This window comes from Piliocolobus tephrosceles, chromosome 15 (assembly GCF_002776525.5).
Source record: "Piliocolobus tephrosceles isolate RC106 chromosome 15, ASM277652v3, whole genome shotgun sequence".
NCBI lineage: Eukaryota > Metazoa > Chordata > Mammalia > Primates > Cercopithecidae > Piliocolobus > Piliocolobus tephrosceles.
Genome location: NC_045448.1, coordinates 95,853,248 through 95,857,747, shown reverse-complemented (window position 1 = coordinate 95,857,747; position 4,500 = coordinate 95,853,248). Strand labels below are relative to the sequence as shown.

At 47.7% G+C, this 4,500-nt stretch overlaps 1 long non-coding RNA gene across 1 annotated transcript; it reads right to left on the bottom strand.

The window, feature by feature from the left end:
• Positions 1 to 1,174: 1,174 nt before the first annotated feature.
• On the bottom strand, positions 1,175 to 3,624 carry LOC113219883. Its single transcript, XR_003306853.1, has 3 exons — positions 3,595 to 3,624; positions 2,626 to 2,698; positions 1,175 to 1,532 (listed from the first exon to the last, which is right to left on the bottom strand). It is a non-coding gene; the product is annotated as an uncharacterized LOC113219883 (long non-coding RNA).
• Positions 3,625 to 4,500: the final 876 nt, after the last annotated feature.

The window sequence follows — 4,500 nt, the reverse complement described above, 5'->3', positions numbered from 1 at the left end:
TTTTTTTTTTTTTTTTTTTTCCCTGAGACGTAGTATTGCTCTATCCCCTAGGCTGGAGTGCAGTGACGTGATCTCAGCTCACTGCAACCTCCGTCTCCTGGGTTCAAGTGATTCTCCTGCCTCAACCTCCTAAGTAGCTAGGATTACAGGCATTTGCCACCACACCTGGCTAATTTTTGTATTTTTAGTAGAGATGGGGTTTCACTATGTTGGCCAGGCTGGTCTTGAACTCCTGACTTTGTGATCTGCCTGCCTCGGCCTCCGAAAGTGCTGGAATTACAGGTGTGAGCCACTGTGCTGGCCATGGATTCTTTTTTTTATAAAGGCATGCCTTCTCCATCCACACCTCGCCACACAAACAGCACTAACTGTTCCTGCACCAACTTGTCCCTTACCACACTCAGCAGTGTTGTGGGGGGTGCCCTCTAAACTCAAATAGGAGTAAGGCTCCCTCCTACCGAAAGAAAGGCAGTTGGTTCCTGCTGCCCACAGGTCAATTCCGATTCCATTTGCAACTGGCCCCAGCTGCCTTTCTAGACCCAGGTCTCTTGTGTCTGTCCCCTCCCGCATTGTCATTCAGTCCTCTGGGGAAGTAATCATGTTGCATGTGGCAGGTGGCTTCATTGGGGGAATGGTGGGGCAGGGGCAATGGGAGGCTATGCCCAGGATTGCCTGAGTTACAGAAGGAGATTATGTCAGAGCTGAGCGGTAAAGGAAGGAGGGGCCCCAGGGACAAAGGGAGAAGAGCAGCCCCAAAGGTTCTGAGAACTCCCCATGAATAAGACTTCTCTGAGGCCGAGAGGGACCAGGGTGCTCTGACAACAATATTATTTCCTTTCAACACGTTGATACTCCATTTTCTCTAAAGCGCACAAGATGCAGACAGAAAACCTAATGTTTTATCCTATGGCACAGCCTTTGAATTTCTCAGCAGCACACAACATATAGCAGAGAGGTAAAATAAAAAGGAATACAGAAAGAAATAAAAAAAAAAAACAACCTGATGTTGCAAAGAAAGGACACAAAGGTCGAGGGCGAGGCCAGCCTGGGTCGGCTTGTTCAGCGAAGGACGCACAGTGAGGACGCAGGCCTCGTGAGGCCTGGTGACTTGAGGGCCCTGTTGTGCTTTCCTGGGGGAAGGCCACTGTGACAAGGATTAGAAAAAGTCAGTCAATTTTGTCCTGCTGTGTATAATTACCTCTCCATCTATTTATAAAGCCTTGAGGAATTAAAGCAATTATTCATCCTAAAAACACCGTGGGCAGTGACGCCTCCAAAGATAGCTACTGCATAACCCCTCCACCACTCTCCTGCAGCCCCGCCTGTGCTGCGCTTTCACCACGGGGAAGGCAGCGCAGGTGCAGGGGCCGTGCGACCATCCCAGGGTCTCAAGAGGTCTCCCAGATCCAGGACTCAGGCAAGTCCCTCCACCACTCTGGTCTTGAAGTCTTCACCTGTCAGTGGGGATGTGACTCTGTCTGTCTCTCTCGGGTGCTGGGAAGGTTACACATGTCTAGATCTATATGCAGTCACTAAGAATATTTAGTGGATGTTGCCAGTTGACTGAAATCAACCTGGACTCTGCCCCTGCTCCCCAAACCACCCTCTCCTGGCCGCGCAATCCTTCAGCTGCTCAGGCTGATTCTTGGAGTCATCTTGGATTTATCTCTCCCTCTCACACCTCACATTTAATCCACCAGCTAATGCTGTGGGGTCCAGCTTCAAAATGCGTGTGGAAGCTGCCCTGCCCCCTCCTCCATCATGACCACCCTATTCTGACCCTGACAGTCCCAGCCCTTTCCTCCCTCAGCCGCAGCGCTCTAGCTCCAGCTGCTGGGTGGAGGCAGGGCTTGCTGTTGCTTTGGGGACTTTGCTCTTTGCTGTTTCTTCTCCTGGAATGCACGTCCCCACACACCTGCCTGCTAACATGCTCTCCCATAAGCCTTGCTCCAAGGGCACCTCTTCAGTGAAGCTGCCCTGACTACTGCCACCCACACCACCCCCTCACGGGCTATCCCACTTCCCTGGATCATTTTTATCCATAGTGTGTATTCCCCTCTGACACACCACGTCATTTATTTTTTCATCTTTTCGCTGAACTGTTCTTCTCTCTAGAATGGCGGTTCTCAACCATGGGCTATCTGTCAGTATCTAGAGACATTTGGAGTGATCATAACTAGGGGTGGGGTGTTCCAGGCACCCAGTGGCCACAGGCAGGAGTGCACAGGATTAAGAACACCCACCCGAAGAACCCCCACCCCAGATGGCAACACAGAAGAGGTTGAGAAACCCTCATCCAGACTGTAAGCCCTGCGAGGGCAAGGGCCCCTCCCGTTTTGATCACTGCAACATCTCTAGCACCCAGAACAGGGCTTGACGTCATGGATGCCCAGTAAATGGGGAACAAACAGAGACTGGTACATACACAGAACTGGGGAAACGTTGGTCATTATTATCATTATTTCTCATGGGTTTGTATTGTTTCTGTGCCTCAGGTTTTCAGGAAGGTCTCTGCTTTTCCCCTGGGCAGTGCAACAGAGGGAAAGACTGTTGGACGTGGAATCAGAGACCCCTGTCTGAGTCCCAGTTTGGCCATTATGAGCTGTGTCGCTCTGGGAAACTCACTTAACCTCTCTGAGGTTTTGTTTCCTCATTTGTTGAGTTGGAATACAATTTGTTTTCCTCCTCATCTTGCAAGCTGGTGAGATGAGCAAATATGATATGTCAGAATGCTTGTAAGTACTAAATACCTTTCAGTTATTGTCATTATGTGGTCCCTCCTGCAAAACGGAAAAAGCAATTGATTTTACCATGGCTGACAATCTTACATCGGTTGTGAGAAGCCTATTATTCATAATTTCAGTGTGTTTCCATTTCTGCCCATATGGCACTCCTCCCTTAGACAGGTATCTTGAGACAAGAAAAGGAGCAGGTGGCCTTTAAAATACATTGCACATAACACATGCATTTCACTGAACAGCTTTTTGCATTTAAAATGCAGACAATATGCTCAAAATAGTACTAATAAATTTTCTATCTTGAGTAATGTATCTCAGACATATACCAAGGGAAAATAATTAAAGAAAAACTCAATAAAATAGAGATCATAAAAAGGGGGGTTTATAAATCAAGAGAGTGGGCTTCTAGCCATTCTCAATACAGCCTTTGAGTGCAAGGATCCCAGATGTTTGATTTGGACACATGGAATCTTGCAATAGGATAGCGTACTTCTTATGAATGAAACATCAAAAGGCATACGGCAGTAGATGCAATCATGTTGGCAAACGTGTGTCTTGGAGAGCAGAAATGGCTAGCTGAATGCTTCCTTCCTCACTCGTGAAGTCAGGAGTAAAGCTCAAGGGAGTGCCTTCCGCCCTGTTGGCAATGAATGGCCTCTCCTGACAGATGGCCCAAGGGCCTTTGGCTAAAGATTTGCAACATCAAAGAGTGAGTGGCATGGCCTGGCCAGCCACCTGAGACAACGTACTTTGTTCCAGAACGTGGTTCATAGTTTCACCTTTCTGCCTCAGTGGGGATTAAGATTGAAAGAGGCTTTGGAGACGTTGATAACAGATGAATGTAAATATTATTTACCTAGCAACGTAACACTTTTTTTCTTCTTTTTTTGGCTCTTTCATGGAGTCATTACTCTTTCCCTTGAGTTGTCAGTTCCTTCATTTAGTCTATTCCTTCAACAATTATTGATCAAATCATTATTTGTGCGGGGCAGTGTTCTAAGTCCCAAGAATTTTGTGTTAAACCAGTACCCTGCCCTCATAACGCCTATAATCTAGAGACATCAAACAGTGAGCACAGGAATAAGCAGTATACTTTCAGAATGTAGTCAGTGCTCTCAAGGGAGGAGATTATGATGTAACAGAGTTTCTTTTCACCTCAGAGGAGGGCCATTAAGAAGGGCCAGTCAGGACAGGTGATGCTGGCAAGAAGGGAGCCAGCCTGCGACGTGCTGGGAAGACAGGCAGAGAGACTAGACGTTCAAAGGGTGTGAGGCAGGCATGAGTTCGCAGAAAGTGTGCCAAGGGCCTGGAGCACAGTGAGTGAGGGGGAACAAAGACAGGGAGGTGCTAAAGGGTCAGGAGGGGCCAGACCCTCTGGAGCATTGATGACTATGCTGTGGAATGAATTTGGATGTTGTTTAAGGGGAATGGGAAGTCATTGAAATATTTTAAGTAGAGAAGTGGGATGTACTGATTTACCTTATGAACAGCGTTCTCTAGCTGCTTTGAGAGAATGGACTATAGTGGGATGATAGAGTTTGGATGTTTGTCCTCTCCAAACCTTGTGTTGAAATGTGATGCTCAGTGTTGGAGGTGGGGTCTGGTGGGAGATGATTGGGTCATGAAGCAGATCCTTCATGAATGGCTAGTGACATCCCCTTGGTGGTGAGTGAGTTCTCCGTCTGGTAGTTCACATGAGGTCTGCCTGTTTAAAAGAGTGTGGTGGTCAAGTGCAGTGGCTCATGCCTGTGATCCTAGCACT